Source organism: Alosa pseudoharengus, unplaced genomic scaffold (assembly GCF_046254945.1).
Source record: "Alosa pseudoharengus isolate Yale_2024_CS ecotype anadromous, Long Island Sound unplaced genomic scaffold, YU_APseudo_1.1 YU_APseudo_1.1_scf_23, whole genome shotgun sequence".
In the NCBI taxonomy this organism is placed as follows: domain Eukaryota; kingdom Metazoa; phylum Chordata; class Actinopteri; order Clupeiformes; family Clupeidae; genus Alosa; species Alosa pseudoharengus.
The window spans coordinates 25705-43400 of NW_027468685.1; the positions used below are offsets into that span (position 1 = coordinate 25705).

Here is a 17696-nt window from a genome sequence, read left to right on the forward strand (position 1 = left end):
CCAAAGTCGGGGAGCAGCAACAGAGAAGGCTCGGTCACCTTTGGTTTTGAGACCAGAAAGAGAGCAAGGAGTTGCTGGGTGGAAGATCTAACTGACCTGGGCAGAGAGTGGGTTGGTAGGAGGTCACAGATATGCTGTGGTGCTAGACTATTTAGCACCACAGTCAATTCAGAACTTCACAGTGTACCAGTGCAATTGAGACAACACAAGAGTGATGTGCTCACGCTTTCTAGTACCTGTTCGTAGTCTGGCTGCTGTATTTTTAACTACTTACAACCTAGCTAAGGGGGAGTGGGACAGGCCAAAATTGAGGGAGTTACAGTAATCCAGCCTAGATGAGAAAAAACATGAATGACTGTGTCCAGGTCCTTATGGGATAAAAGGGGTTTCAATTTTGTAATATTCAAAATGAAAGAAGCTGCCTTTCACCACACTGCTAACTTGATTGTTAAAAGTTAAGGGAAAATCAAAGTAGACCCCAAAATGTTGTATACCAGTGTGGAAATTTGCAAACCAACACCTATCTGGCTAAGGGGTGGTGTGCACCAGCTCCAAGACAGCTGTGGTGACACCCACACTTTAAATGTGTTGATGTATAAAAAAACAACAAGAACATGAATAACCACCGCCCTATCTCCAATCTACCTTTCCTTATTAAAATTATGGAAAAAGCAGTGGCTGCACCACATTACCCTCCATTATGTCTTTGAACCCTCTTAAATCGTTTCAGAGCCTACCACAGCACCGAGACTGCCCTCATCTAAATCTTCAATGACTTTTGCATAGCCTCCACCAACGGCCCCATCAGCATATGGAAAGATCAGAAAGATCTTTGCAGGTCTTCACCTTGATGTGGATGGCTGTATCATCATGCCATTCCCAGAGGTACGCAATCTAGGTGTCACCCTAGACTCCAAACTATCATTCCTATCATTCCAGTGCTCACCAAAAGAATTGCCAAATTTGCCTTCTTCCACCTCAAAAACATCTCAAGACCCTTGCCATCTCTCTCTAAATAAGTGAATCAGACACTATTCCATGCATTCACCACCTCCATCTGGGACTATTGCAATGGTCGCCTGTATGGTCTGTGCAGCAAGGCCCTGGGCAGAGTACAGTATGTTCAGACCTCAGCTGACAGGGCTCTAACACATACAAAACGGTGGCATCACTTTACCCCTACGCTCAATTAGCTTAACTGGCTCCCAGTCAAGTCACACAGCACATACAGAATTATGCTCTTTACTTATAAATCCCTCCATGCACTTGCTCCCCAGTACCTCTCAAAAGTCCCATACCCCCCTCCCAAGTCAAGGTCCCTGCAGTCCTCTGGCAAGGATAGGCTTGCCGTACCCTATACCAACGTAGGGGACACAGCCTTCTGTTTAGCTGCCTCCACTCTCTGGAACAGCCTACCTCTCCATCCACATACATTGGTTGTGTTTCAAAAATCATCTTATCCATCTTATCTATTCGCCTACCCCCCCGTAACCCTCCTTGTAAAGCCTCCTTCCGTCCATCAAGCAGCTGGAGGCGTTTTGCAAGCCTCTGCTTCTGGGGCTGGACTGCCCCACAGGCTGGACATATCTTCTTTGCGCATGGCATCTCCTGGGGGCAGTTGGGGCATTTTTTTTTGTTAGAACCCATCTAGAAAAAAATGGAACATAAATAGAATGTAAATAGATTCATGTTTTCCAGTTGTCAGCTGAAGAGAATGAATTAATATATATCAATAACAGTAGTAATAACTGGAAATGGAGTATGGTAACGACCAGTGTTGCCACAGTTACCTTGAAAAAGTAATCTGATTACTGATTACTGATTACTCCTTTAAAAAGTAACTTAGTTACTTTACTGATTACTTGATTTTAAAAGTAACTATGTTAGATTACAAGTTACTTTATTAGTTACTTTCAGCAGCTGCCGACAACACCCCCAACGCCTCAACATAAAAATGATAACCGGTTTTGCCAATACTCACTATACTGGAAGTGCATTTTAACAGCAATGTATAGCAGACATCACAACCTAACCTACTTAGATACTGAAATTCAGATGTTTGTTCAATAATGTCTAAGTACACCAAATAAGGAAGGCCTATTGATAGAAATTGTTATAGTAAAATATGTAGATTTTTTTTCATGTAGCCTTGGCAACTAGCCATCTTGTAGCCTATAGGCCTGAGTAATATGCAAATGAAATTACACTTGTTAAACTCACCTCAACAAGTCTTTTGCAATCATTTAACCCGCCGTGAGCAATGCTAAAGTTGCTGTTACAAACAGTGCAGTGTGCAAGATTATCATTATGTTTTAATCTTTTGAGACAATTGGGTACACTTTTGTGTAGTCTGATGTGAAATGGGTCTTAAATCTTCCTTTTTGAGGGGCACTGACGCTGCCATGACGCTTCTGTTCCTAGATACACTGACTGAACTGATTAATTATGTTTGGGAGAAAAGAGATATAAGCACTTACACTGAAAACGGATTGGTTGATTTAGCAAAACAGACCAGGATGCTCTCTGTCTTGGATGCGCTTCAGGCAGAAACGCACCACTCCTCTCTCTCTCCCTCTCCTTTGTGTGCGCATTAAGCTATGCACACGCGATTTGAAGCAAAGATTCTAGAATCTTTGATTTGAAGTCCGGTCTGGCTTGCGTGCTCTTGTTCGCTCTAGGTTCCGGGAGATTTTATGTAATTTGCGGGCGTCAGGAAGCCGCTATCAATATGTGGGAGACTCCCAAAAGTTCGGGAGACTTGGGATGTCTAGCTAGACAGCACTTTGTCGCCAGCACAGAATGTACAATGTACCTTAATGTTGTCATGTTTAGCTGACACAAACTCAAAGTAATGACTGATGAAATGTGCATCTCTCTCTCTCTCCCTCCATTGTTGTTTTCGTTTGTGTCGCTGCACGTGAATTGTCCTCATGCTGAAAACGTGAGCATAGCCTACATGACATTAATCCCCAAGACAAGAAGAAAGCAAAGAATATATCTTTTTATTAAGGAAAATGACAAAAATAGTAACGCACAGTAACTTAGATAAGTAACTTTAATCTGATTACTGGTTTGTAAATAGTAGCGCGTTAGATTACTCGTTACTGAAAAAAGTGGTAAAAATAGACTAACGCGTTACTGGCATCACTGGTAACGACAGTGTCAATCTTGGCTCCTATATTGTTCACCATCCTGTTATCAGTGTCAGATTGGAAGAAAATTGTATCATCTGTTATGATTCAGCCCAAGACAGAAAATATTAGCAATAGTGTTCTCATACATAATAGTGGCAAGACTAAGACCAAATTTATGTTGTTAAACTAGTCAATGAAATAACTCTAATACTATTCTGTTATCCAGTGCTGTAATGCAGGGGTCCCCAACCTTTTATGTACCATGGACCGGTTTGATTCCTATTTTTTTTTCACGGACCGGCGGGGGGGGGGGGGTCCATGTTCCATACGTGTTGTGCATGCATTACTTGAAAAGAACTAGCTCCAGTTATGTATGAACAGTGAAGGTAACGATCTGTTGTGAATAACGTGAACTTTAAGAAGTGAAAATTGAATATGAACTATGAATATTGAACAACTTGAAGCTACATCTATAAGTGTGAACATGCTTAACAAAATATGGGAACAAAACATGGGAACTAAACGTGCATTACGAATATAATCAGTGGGAGCCCTGCTTGTTTCCCTGCAACAAAAAGCTTCCATCTGGGGGTGATGGAAGACATTGACACCCTCAGTGTGTTTGAAATGTCCAGTCGATTGCGCAATTTGGTCTTAGTTGCAGTCATTGCCGAAAACCCGGCCTCGCATAGATACGTGGTGGGAAACGTTTTCAGCGCTTTTACGGCTATCTCGGGATATTCTGCTTTGGTTTTGATCCAAAAACCCGCCAGAGAGGTTTCTTTATACACACTCTTAAGACCACCGTCATTTGCAATTTCGATCAACTGCTCTTCCTCCTGCGCTGACAAGTTAGGACTATTCGGGATATTGACAAATGGGTTGCGGACCCACTCATTGGTTTGCCGTGGATCTTTGGAGGATGGGAATTAACGCTCAAACTCATTTGAAAGCGCAACAAGGTGATCGCGCACCAGCTGCGAGAGAAAGGGCCCTGCCTCTCTCCCAAAACCCCCACTACTGTTTGGAACATATCAAATACACCCCGGTCCACTCGTCGTCCCCACAAATCAAGCTTGGCTTTAAATGCAGCGACTTTATCTGCCAGTTTAAAGACAGTCGTCATTCTCCCCTGGAGTGACAGGTTGAGGTCATTAAGCAACCCGAATATGTCACACAGGTAAGCAAGTTTTACAACCCAGTCCTCATCACTAAAATGTGCAGCTAACGGCGACAAGATGCTTGTTTTTTTGTTGCTCATTCTAGCAGTTTAGCTAACTTCGTGTGACACTACCATTCGCCAAGAACTGATCAAGTGAAGTGAGCTGACCTGAGGCTGCGCAGCGCTGAAGGCAATACTGTATGTAAAAGTGTTGAAGGCGGGACAGACAGACGTAAGAAAATAGACCTTGCAAAATGCAAACATGCGTGCAATCAAACAACTGCATATAGGCCTATGCCATGTAAAAACGTGACATTATTGCGAATAAAATTTAGTTTAGTTTGCATGCATTTTTTTTTAAAACTCGTGTCGTAGGCTACGGCCCGGTTATGAATGTCCTGCGCCCCGGTACCGGGCCGCGGCCCGGTGGTTGGGGACCGCTGCTGTAATGGACCAACTTTGCATTACTTCCTTGTGTCATGTCACTCAATTGGAATGTTCATAAATTCAGTTCTAAAACTGACTGTAAATACAGTTCTATTGGAAATATTTGAAGAAAAACAACCTTCTGCTTAATTTCCCATGATTTACCTAAACTCTTTAGCACTTCAACACGTTTTGAGAATGTTAAACTCAAACGACATTATTTCCACATAGTCTACTACGAATTTGGGGGTTAGGGTGATATCGGATTAATGCAATAGCAGATTCTCAAATGTAGAGTATCTGTATCGTATGGGACATGAAAAAGTGGCAATGGGCCATCTCTAATAATTGCCAAAACTCAAAGAAAACGACATTAACACTAAATGGATTATATGTGAATTGGTTACTGTCTTTCTGAATGGTTAAAAGTCAACACTGACACTTAACAGTACTTTGGTAATAGGTGTCTTGTCTTGATTTGTTCCCCGTCCAAAGTTAACCAGGATTGGAATAGCATGATGAACAGAGGCTATATTTCTACTTTCTAATTAAATAGGTGCTTAGTTTCATGGAGAATGACAATAAGGTTGACTCTGCAGGACAGACAAGACACCTGCAAACCTTGACTGATTAAATATGTACTCTCCCCTCCAATTACTCATCACACATTTGAAGCGTTGAAGCTTGCTGCTCAGTGCCACCAGAAATGGTTGCCTGGTGTGTTTAATGTTTTTTGGCGAGCGTTTGACTGAGTGTAACAACAAAAGGCAGAGAAAAGTAGACCGTAGTGTTGTGCTGTGGGATGCTGAACCCGGCATGTGGTTGGCCAGCTGTTCTGTCAACACCAAGGCATTCATAATAGTGGGGGTTAGGTATTGGCTAATGCAATTTGTCATTTTGATTTCAAAATTATGCTAACTTTCCTTTTTTTTGTTTCTCCATTATTTGGATTTAGGTGGAAAAAGTATACAATCAGAACAGTTTGGTCAAAATCATGAAGGGGAAACTGATTATTCCATATATTTTTGGAAAGCTTACAACCGGTTTGCAATGTGCATCCCTAAATAAGTACATAGGGTGTTTGTGAATTGGGGTATGGCTGAAAATAACCAGGTAAGTTACATTTCAGGTATACAAAACTAGACCACATAAACCATATATCATCTGAAATGATGTGCTCTAAGTATTTGACCTACAACCATTTCTGTCCCACCCTTCTCTTTCTTCAAACCCATGAAGGCTGTTACACTCAGGCCTGTGCCATGAAGGACAAACCATACCTTCTCTAAAAGCATATTCCCTCAGGATATCATGAAGTAAGTTGAGAGATCTCACACCCTCCCCATCACTTCGCTAACATTGTACTTCATTGGTTATTATGAATAAGGTGATAGCCTACCACCAATACCTGAGACTAGGGACACAACACCAAATTCTAGGCCCTATGCACAAGCAGTGGCCATGGGCCGAATTCCTTAAGGTAACTCAGTCCCCTTTTCTTCTCATAGGCCTAATTTATTTAAGTCAAGTCATTTATTTGTTAAGGGTTTTGTGAACATGCTAAAGACTGCAACCAACATCTCTCAACTTTAGAATGTTGGAGTTTGTTGGTGTTTGTTGGGGCAGTGTGGAAGTGGCTTAATAAGCACACCACTACTGGGGCTCTCTCTCTCTCTGCATTCAAATTCAGTTTATTTAAGCTAGGTTAGTTCTACTCTGAACAACATAGGTTCCACTCATGACAAAACAGACATAATAACGTAGTCTAACCCTTAACAAATAAATGACTTGACTTAAGTAAATTAGGCCTATGCATTGGCGACATAGGGTAGGCCTAATTTTATTCTGTCTTCTGTCGTTTCTGTCGAAATTGCGACATTTATATGCAGCCTTACATAACAGAAATCTTCATCTAACACAAAACAAATGTCACAATTTCGTTAGGAACAAAGAAACGAATTTAAGTTTAAATAATACATTTAGCCTGCCCTCCATCTATGTTACTTACCTTAACTCCGCAGGAAGTGATTGTGGTGAACTTTTTTGGGCGCGCAGCATGAGGCTCATACGTTGGCTACAAAAAAGTAGTCCTAGGCCTAACAACAACAAAAAAATATTTTAGCTAATAGACTTAATAACAAATGATTCCTGAACTAATATAATAAGCTTAACCTAAGAACAATAAAAAAAATATATAACCATAATTTCAAACTGATTTCATCACCGTATAGCTTACCAAGGGTGATCACATCACGAAAAATAACAGTGGCAACTTGGGTATTGCAGGTGTTTTCCATGGATAAGCTCTTCAGCTTGGCGAACCTAAACAACGGGGATGGTCAATTTTTTTTAATTATATATACTGCATTTCCACAGCATTGCATATTCATTCATACAAGAGTGAACAGAAAGCAGGCCTTGCAGCACACTTTGAAACAGACAAGCGGGTGACGGGTCACGAATGACATGCCCATCTCAAAACAATGAAGAAATTTTAATATTTTTACACTTCTAGCAGGAAATAGGCATAGCCTAATATTATATGCATCCACTCAATCATGCAATAGAAGTAGAAGCAATTAGTCACGGCTGAACCACACGTTATAGGACCACGAAAAAACACCGTAACATCCTGGGTGTTGAAGACACTCGCCAGGCTTTTCGACCTGTCAACCCTAGCCTATAGTTCTGACGGGTAGCCTAATGTGTTCATTTCAGCTCAGGTGTATTTGTCATGCATATTAGTACAGAATACCACAGCAATGAAACATTGTGCCTTGGCACTCTCCGCACCGTAGCCTACAATAAATATTGATTTATTTTTAGCCCATTATAGAGCTCCTTCTAGCTGGGAAGTAGGCAAGGCCTACTTGCGCAATAAAGCGATTCATTAACTTCCACTTCGCATGAACTTGAGGCGAAGACGTTGAAAAAAAAAAAACTTTTAAAAACCTTCTGTCCATCACTCACCAGTTGCGCTCGTAGCTCCATAGGGTAGGGAAGTGTTGTCCTATCACGAAAGAAAACCCTTCAACTTTAATCTGACCAGCTTTGCAAACAAACGACAAGGAATAAACCTTTTATTATTATATTTCTAGCAAGAAATGTGTATTATATTTTCAGAATAAAGACTTTATCCATACAAAAGAAGACAACCAAGACATTGTGATCTGGCCAAAATGTGTTGCGATTACGATTCACGGCTGCTCGGCCTTAAACTGACGAGCGTAGGCCTATTGCAAACAAACGACAAAGAATCAACATTTTATTATTATAGTTCTACCGGGAAATGTGCATTACATTTTCAGAATAAAATGTTCATTCATACAAAAGACAAATCCCTTGTGACCTGGCCAAAGCGTGATGCGATCACGATTCAGGCTGCTCGGCCTAAAACTGACGAGTTTATTGCAAACAAACGATAAGGAATCAACCTTTTATTATTACATTTCTAGCGTCTAGCGGGAAATGTATCACATATTTTCAGAATAAAGCGTTAATTTATACAAAAGAAGACAACTAAGACACGATCATAGTGAGCTGGCATGTAGGCCTACAGAAATGGCTTAGAACAGACCAATTGCTTTTAAAACCGCTGCATGATTTCAACTATTTTAATACACTGTCACTTCACATAAACTTGAGGAGACGACAGTGAAAAAATCTTTCAAAACCCGACGCGCAAATGTCTCCCGTTCTGTCCCCCCAGTCACCAGTTAGCGCTCACAGCGGCGGCTTTATGCCTCGCGCATTAAAATGAATAGGGTAGGGAAGTGTTGTCCTATCACGAAAAAAGGGCCGAAATCGTGATGGCAGCACCCCTGAACAGATTTACTTTCGTGGTGATATCACGTTAAGCCGTTAGACCGGGTTGGTCACCACTACTAAATTAGCCAAGAGATAAAAAATCTATCTCAAAACATCCACAAAATGAAAAAAACAGAATGCAAAGCTCAAAATGCTTAAATAGGCCTACGACGTCAAAATAGTTGTATACACACAAAACATGCAGGACTGTTGGCTTCTAGACAGCTGCAGGCAAAACTTTTTGTTGCTCAACACACTTGTACACTCTAGTCAAACTGTAACCCAAAAACAGCAAATTTCTGTTCTTTTTTGTAGCATGAATAATTAAAAACGACTCACCGTTGAAACAGGCTGTTGTCCTCTTCAGGATGAATCTTGTTTTTTCCTTATTTCACGTACAACTGGGTGGAGAACACCAACTGAAGAATGCTAATAAAATTGTCTCCTTAATTCCAAATGGAGACACAGTTGACCGAGTAGATTCCAGTGTAGTTAAGAGCAGGTAAAAACTTGAGGCTGGCTTGCGAAAGAATAGTTCTTTATTCTGGATGTAACAACAGAGTTCTGGTAGCTTTATTGTACGCACAGCACAGCACAGTGTTGCAAAGTGAAGCCAAGGTAATGAACTGAAGCAAAGATCTGGGAAACTCCTGGCTAATTATAATACCAGAATATACATTCATGTGTGGGGTCAGATTGGAGGGGGGGAAGTGGGTAGTGATATAGCCTTATTCAATTAAGATGTCTCTTGTGGGGGGACAATTAGTTAGGTACACCATTTGCTATTGTAAGGTGACAACATTCTGTCTGCTTACAATAAACATCCTGTACCCGCAGTTTCTGCAGTATTAAACAAAGACATACAGAAAACCACTAAAATCTAACAGTAGGATGGTGCAGACTAAAAAACTGTGTGAAATAGACTTGTTATGTTCTTTTTTACTCACATTGTTGTCCCAGGCATATGTGGTTTTACCAACCGGAAGGAATGGGAGCTTGTGCTTAGTATGCCATCGTATGCAAACAGTGCAAGGGCATGGGACAAAGACCCCAGAAGAGTTTCACAGGGTTCTGGGATTGATCATTTACATGGGGTTCACTTCCCTCCCTAATATCCATTGCTACTGGGGAACCAAGTCTTTGCAGGGATCAGGGGACATTGACCAAATGATGAATACATATTGTGTACTCCAAAAAACGCAGAATACCAGAAAGCACTTTTTCTCCATTGACATTGCCGTTGTCAGTAGCTTCTTGTTATTAAGTGTGCTTGCAAAGCACACTTATTGTTCTTCTTAAGTTTTATTATTATTATTTTTCCCGTCTCCCTAATTTTTTGTCAACCCTAGCGCCTAGGCCCTTTGAGACAGAGACACCGTTTCAACTTTAAAACGTCCGGTCAGTACCGGTGTAAGTTGGTCGCGAAGATGACGTCAGGTGGGCGTGTCGTTCGTCCGCCATATTGGATTGAACAGAAAGCAAAACAAAATTTTCACAGGTCACAAATTTGGTCCGAACGCCACGAAACTTGACGTACATTATCCTTGGACCAAGCCTCACAAAAGTTAGCGGAAGGATTTTTGATTTTCGAAAGCGTTTGCCCGTCACAGCCAAACGAAATCGGCGGCGAAGCTCCAAAACAGGAAGTCGTCCATATCTCAGGTACACTGTCACATATCGATACCAAATTTTGTATATGAACTGGGGACTGCAGTGTGAGGGTGCATAAGCTAAAAAAAAAAAAGAAATATTCCAAAAGTTTCCATTATTTGGCAAACCACCTACAGGTATTTGGTAACTCTCACCATTCACCTTTGCACCATTCACCTTCTATCACAATGCCTTCCAAGTATGCTCAATGTCTCTGGGCAATCTTACCCAATCATGAAATCCTTGCTCTGCCATGGGATAGTATGGACTTACGAACTGAAATAGCAAGGAGAACAGTAGCTATATATAGCTTACATAACAGAGTTGTTTTCACATTGACGGTATTCAAATAAAAAATTTCATTATTGTTACATATCATGATGGGAGAGTATTATTAAAAATGTTACAAGTATGCAAATGCATATGTTTACGGGCATTTAGGTTTTACTGTGTTGTTTTGTTGTAAAGACATGCAAAGCATTCTGGGCCATGTAATGAACAGTGGTCGGCAGCACTCCATAGGCTACGTATTAATATGAATAGGTGTTTCTGTAAACCTAGGGACAATAAACAGCTATCTCTGTTACAAAAACGAGCTGATAATCGCTCATTGAAGAGGGAACTATGATAAAAAGATTGTTTTTCTAAAAGCATGGAGTTGACGAAAGAATAAGCAAGCAATGTCACTTTAATGTTAAATAGCCTAACGCTAGGTTGGCAACGTTGTATTACATTTCACTGAATACGTGTGAGCTTCACAAGTAAGGAAGGTGCAAATATTATGTAATTTATCATGGGAAACCTCCCGGGGCCCGTCGATACCCCCGCAATGCAATTGCTGGAAAATTCTATACAGGTGCTTTCTGACTACCGGCGTGCCTTTGACCAGGCCAAGGCTACAGCGCAGACGCTCACAAATTAATTGGGGGTTCAGAGTACATTTGAAAATGTTAGAGCACGGAGAGTGAAGCGAACTATCGGAAGATGAGCGCTTAACCGATGCAGAGAAATTCTTCAAAGTGCAGGTATTTAATGCAACTCTGGACATCATAATCAGTCAGCTCTCCCAACGATTTGCAAGTATGCGGGAAACTTGTCATGTGTTTGAGTCTTTACGTCCTATGACCCTTCAACTCGCAGGTGATAATGAACTGCTTGAAAAGGCAAGACGTTTGTCAGACCATTATAGCAGGGACATTGCACCGACATTCCCAACACAACTCCTCTCATTCAGGTCTTGCTTTAAAGCAGAGATTTCACAGAAGTCATCTATTTTTCAACTTGCAAAAATGCTGGTGGTAGATTATGACAGTGTAACATCCACATTCGGGTAAGTGTGTACTGCTCTCATGTTGTTTCTGACATTGCCTGTGACTGTGGCAACAGCTGAGCGATCTTTTTCCAAACTCAAACTTATTAAGGAGCAGCATGGGGCAGGAGAGGCTCAGTGGGTTAGCTATCCTGTCCATTGAAAATACGAGAGCAAGAGCATTAAATATTGGGAACATCGTTAACGATTCAACGAAAGGCTCGTAAGATGGCCTTCTTCTAATGGCCTAATTCACGCATATTGGGGATTGTATGCATATGAATGATTTTATTTGGTTTCTGCACGGTTAAATAAGTTAGGCTACATTAAGTTTTGTTTCTGCGCAGTGCGAGTTTTTAAGCAAGCAACGCTTGCAGTTTCAGCAGAGGGTTGAAGAAGCGCATTGAGCGCATTGAGTGTTCCCATAATTCCCTGCGAGTTGATGTTAATGCAGTAATATTAGATTACCCTGGCCTGCAGGCTTTTAATAAAATTATTTTTAATGTTTTCACATGTAATGCATCCTATGTAGTTGTGTGTTTTTATTTGAAATTGTAATATGTAATTACTAAACTACTTCGGTGCCTCAGGCCCTTTGTATAAACAATTGAAGTCACCCTTAATGTGTATTGCATGTATCAGAGCTAATTCATCCTGGGCCAAATTATGTCGATATGGGCCCGCACAGTGCTCTCGCACCTGGGCCCACCATTGGTTTGTTACGCCACTGCGTAATGCCATGGTGATTTGATATGAGATGATGCTTGCACTCGTAACTTCGTCACATGTAAATTTTAGGACTGTTACTATTTATTACTAACAGTAATTCACGAAGCACTTTAGCCCTAAAAGTAGTACCTACGTCTGTGACAGTTTAAGGGAACTTGCATTGTAGTCATAACTAAGGGATGCAATAACACCACCAACAACCAAAACTAGCCTACTCATTGTCAACATGTACATGAAATGTAAATTTTCAAATTAAAATGTTGTCTTTGCAAACGTAGGCATAGGCGTATAGTGACAGATTAATTTAATAATGCTGCTGTGTGAATCACGGTAAGCGTGAATGAAGTGGCCACTTCTTAATGGGACCCACTGTATGGAAGTGGGCTAAGTAAAATAGAGATGTTTTAAATAAGATAAGGTTAATCAGAATTCTACGATATGCCCGCTTGACAACGGCAGAGATAGAACTGGCCTTTGGCCATAGCAACCATCCATTTAGAACGACTGGCCTTCATAGCAACCAAAGATCTGAGCTGTGTTGCAATGTGAGGCAAAGTATAGAAAGGTGATGAAACATACAGAGACAGGTCAAGAAATATAGTGCAGTGTGGACAGTAGTATACAGTTGATTTACAGACGGTGGTTTAGATTAATATGAAGTATTCCTTTATTCTGAGATAGGCTACATAGGCTCTCAAAACAACCCCAGGCTCACAAAACAATCCCAAACAGACATAAGGTCTTTATAGAGCAAATCTATATAGATTATTTGTCAAATAAACCAGTAAAACATAATTTGTGGGATGGAATATATAACATTCACACTCATAGCTCATATTTTTTTTCATCAAGTACATATTCCTACACAGCAGGAGCTTGTTATAAAAAACTTACATAATAAAACTAAAGTAGCTTGTATGGCCCTGGAGTGTAACAGTAGGCACATTTGTTTTATTGATAAACAAATTGCTGTCAGATTTGGCATTCTGCAAAAGGGGATGCGTTTAGTAATGAGTCATAACTCTTCTGTGTTCAACCTTCAGGTTCCCCACCCCACCTTTCCCTATCCTCCTCTGTAAGTGTGTGTGTGTGGGTATGAGTTTGTGTGTATATGTGTGTATGTGTTTATTCTCCACAGGCTTGTTCTAAGTATGTAATCCACTTTCAAATGTTTAGAACACATTGAGTTTTGAGTGATGTTGATTGTATTCATAGCTTTTCATGAATAATAATACATTTTATATATGTATATAATTTTCATATTATACTGATTTATATAAGGAAGTTGTATTTGTTGAATCAAATGTATTTTATATCTCTTTTCCGAAATGGTCTTCAATGAATACAGTATACTTACTTCCTGTATTACTGGTAAGGTACAGTATGTTTTTTTTTTAAATGTCATTCTTATTGACTGTAGCATTTGCTTATATACAAATAAATGGTTTATTCTTATGGACCAAATACATCTAAACCATTGTTTCTGACTTGATTTTTAGTTTTTATGCATACTTTTATGTTGTTGGTGAGAAAGTGAATGTGAATTCTGTCAACATTCTAAATCCCGTTTCCTGCATTTTTTTACACTGATCACTAAAATTATCATAACCTTTGAAAGGTTAATGATATTCCAATTCAGTCTTTTTTGTTAAATAGCCCACAACTTGCTGAACATGTCATACACTCTATATTCTTCTCTATCTTGTAGAGAAATATGATGAAAATTAATTTTTATGTGAATGAAATTAAATTTTGACAAATTCCGGATATACATTTGGAGAGGATTTTCAAATACTGTTCATTACTATATCAACATTACCATATGTATTTTACATCATTTCATAGAACTGATCCTTCTGATTACAATGGTATGTATATCCCATTGATGGTATGTATTATACTCAAGAAATAAGTTTTTTTGTGTGAGGAGGTCATCCAGCACCAAAAATGGAATGTTCGGCACGGGCACGAAAGGGTTAAACCGGAGCGAGCGTGGAGCAATTTCACTGAAGCAGGATGATTTTTAAGTGAAGCAGGGAGCGAAATTGATTGGAGCGATCTGATGCGAATTTGAGCACAGGAGCGGCCAAGTAAACAGCCGAGGTGTGTTGAATTGGTCGACAGCTGCTTGATGACTAGGGTCTAACTCGTGCCGTGGCAGCACTTTTTTCCCTCTAGTTCCATATAATATTTTCCTTGCACACAAAGTGCAGAAACATGCTCCTGGTTGCCGGAGTTTTTGACACCAGTTTCCAAAGGGCTTTTCCCCAGAAAGCAATTTCCTTTGGGCCGGATCCGCATAAAAGCCTTTAGATCCGCCTGTAGCGGACATACGGTATCTGACTGTGGGCCGGATCTGCTCCTGATAGAGGTTTCAGCTCTGCTAGCAAAGCTGTTTTATCACCTGTTCACAGATTTGTCCCAGGTCCGATTTCCGCAACTCATCTGGAAGTCAGGAGATGCGTTTAAAATACAAATACGGATATGAGCCGAAGGACCATTTTTTCACAGCAGACCCAGGTGGTTGTAATGACATTAATTAAGGTGCTGGTTTGCTAAATTGACTGTCCTTTCCCTACTTCATTGTCAACTGGCTGCTAAAGGAAAAAAAAGGTATTTTGGAATGGCAGAAATTTAGAAACCATGGGGGTGCACTATGTTCCCATGGCCACTTTATTTCTACAGTAAGGCTGGAAAAGAAGATATAGTTGGCTCAATATTGATCATATGCTCATTTCATTATTTTTATTATTACCTAGCAGTGGTAAAAGTAGTCAATTGTTGTTTGTGTCAGATCTAACAGTGCTATGAGACAACCCCATATTCTTGCCACGCATGCAGAAGTCCAAGCATTAACGTTAATCAAGGATCTTTGGTTCAAAGTCAAAGTCTGCTTTATTGTCAATTTCTTCACATGCCAAGACATACAAAGAGATCGAAATTACATTTCTCACTATCCCAAGATGGAGACAAGACATATTCTACCAATTTAAGTCCACAGACAAACATAAAATTCAAGTAAACAATCAAAAAGTAGAAGGCACATACAATGAAGAAATAAGAGCAGCAAAATTGGGTTGCAATTGTGCATAGACAGTCAATATCATAGTGCAAAGTCAGGCCAATAAATGGCTGAGGTAGTTCTGTTTGACCTAAGTAAGCAAGTGGCATAGTGGTGCAAGTTATGTAAGAGCAGCAGAAGTGTGTTGTGTTTTCAGGACAACAACAACAAGTTGCAAAGTGTGCAAGTGTACAAGTGGAGTAGTGCAAGTAGAGTAGTGCAAGGCAACCATTGTGGGTCCAAAGTCCAGGATGTTATGTAGCTGAGGGTGGAGGGGGGAGAGAGTTCAGCATCCTAACAGCCCGGTGTATGAAGCTGTTGGTGAGTCTGGTGGTGCGGGAGCGCAGGCTTCTGTACCTCTTCCCAGAGGGCAGTAGATCAAAAAAATTGTGAGCGGGGTGACTTGCATCACTCACAATTGTGGTGCCTTGCGGGTGAGGTGGGTGGTGTAAATGTCTTTCAGGGAGGGGAGTGAAGCACCAATAATCCTTCCAGCTGTGTTCACTATGCGCTGCAGGGCTTTCCTGTTGTATTCAGTGCAGCTTCCGCCCCATACAGCGATACAGCTGGAGAGGATGCTCTCAATGGTGCCTCGGTAGAATGTGGTCATGATGGCTGGTGGAGCACTTGCTCGTCTGAGTTTCCGCAGGAAGTAGAGGCGGCGCTGAACTTTCTTCGCCAGTGATGCAGTGTTGGTGGTCCAGGAGAGGTCTTCACTAATGTGCACCCCCAGGAATTTGGTGCTGCTCACTCTCTCCACCACAGCACCGTCGATGGTCAGTGGCAGGTGTTGGGTGTGACCTCTCCGGGAGTCAACAACAATCTCCTTGGTCTTGCTGACGTTCAGCAGGAGGTTGTTGTGCTGGTGCTGCCACCATTATACCTGTGCCGAAGAAAACTGCTCCATCCTGCTTCAATGACTACCGCCCCGTGGCACTGACACCCATCATCATGAAGTGCTTTGAGCGGCTTGTCATGTCACACATCAAATCCATTCTCCCCCCCACCCTGGACCCCTTCCAGTTTGCATACCGTGCCAAACGGTCCACAGAGGATGCAATCTGCTCTGCCCTCCACCCAGCCCTCACCCACCTGGAAAAAATACTCATATGTGAGATTGCTGTTTATAGACTTCAGTTCTGCATTCAACACCATAATACCACAACAACTCATCTGCAAACTCAACAAACTAGGACTCAGTACCTACCTCTGCAACTGGCTACTGGACTTCCTCTGTCAGAGGCCTCAAGTAGTACGTGTTGGCAACAATATCTCAAGCAGCATCACACTGAGGGCGACGAGACTCATTACAGGTTGGAGGTCGACCTTCTGACCTTGTGCCCCCTTGGTTTGCTCACTATCAATCTTTTGACATGATTTGCCAGCCTGGGGTTGGACTAGGACGCAGCCAACTTTTCAAGGTAGGCTATCTGCTTTTTATCTCTGTTGGTTTATTCAGAGACAACAACAAGCAGCCGAGCGATTGATAACTTTACTGTAAGGTTATACGATTATTTCCAGCAATATACTAGCTTAGCTTGAGCAAAACAGCCATCACAATAACTATTTTGGAAAAACAGTGATAACGCTAACAGGATTACTGATGATAAAAAAACGAGTGTAATTGTGACTTAGCCTATTTTCAAAAAGGAATAAATGGCTAATGTTTATTTTGTGTTGTTTCAGATTGATCATGGAGATGCTGAGGAAGACAGCCTGAATGGGAGTGGAATTAACACGACTTAAACTTTGTCTGGGATTGCACTTCTACAGCCAGGTTGTTGAATAAAAAATAATAAGACACTTACAGTATGTGTAAAGTTTTTTCCCCCCCTATATTGTGTTTGTAGCCTAGCTTATGTTTGTTAGTTGAGCTGTTGGGAAAACTTTACGAACTTTAGCCTGGGTGACCCTATAACGAACCTGTTAGCAAATGTGTAGCCTAGCAAACAGATTTTTCAGGATAATTAATTACCAATCACATTTCACATGTTAAAATAAAGCCGGCTGATATCTGATAAACGGGTCCGTACCACACACAATAAGCGGACCCGTATTGCATATGATAAGCAGATCTGGAACACGTCAGTAACACAGACTATCATACGGAACTGGGCCAGTCTTAGCCCTTATTGGCACCAGATCCGTCAAACGGATCCAGACCAATTTTGGACCGAATCAGGTCCATTATGCAGATCCGTGCCGGACTTTGTGGTAGGTGTGGCCCAGTTCCGTCCCAGTGTATGTTTGCTATCTGGGTCGTCTCTACCCGGGACTGGACTCGAGTACTAAATCACTACATCTGAAGGTATGGTAGGGTGGTCAAACAAGCTGGTCAACCAGCAAACCACTTTTAGATGGTCAGGCTGTTTTTTTCAGCAAGGTTGATTTAAAAGCCTAATAATGTTGGTTCCACCA

At 41.1% G+C, this 17696-nt stretch overlaps 1 long non-coding RNA gene across 1 annotated transcript; it reads right to left on the reverse strand.

The window, feature by feature from the left end:
- Positions 1-1591: 1591 nt before the first annotated feature.
- Positions 1592-7746, reverse strand: LOC143140028 (uncharacterized). Its single transcript, XR_012990512.1, has 4 exons — positions 7693-7746; positions 6959-7044; positions 6731-6818; positions 1592-1647 (listed from the first exon to the last, which is right to left on the reverse strand). It is a non-coding gene; the product is annotated as an uncharacterized LOC143140028 (long non-coding RNA).
- Positions 7747-17696: the final 9950 nt, after the last annotated feature.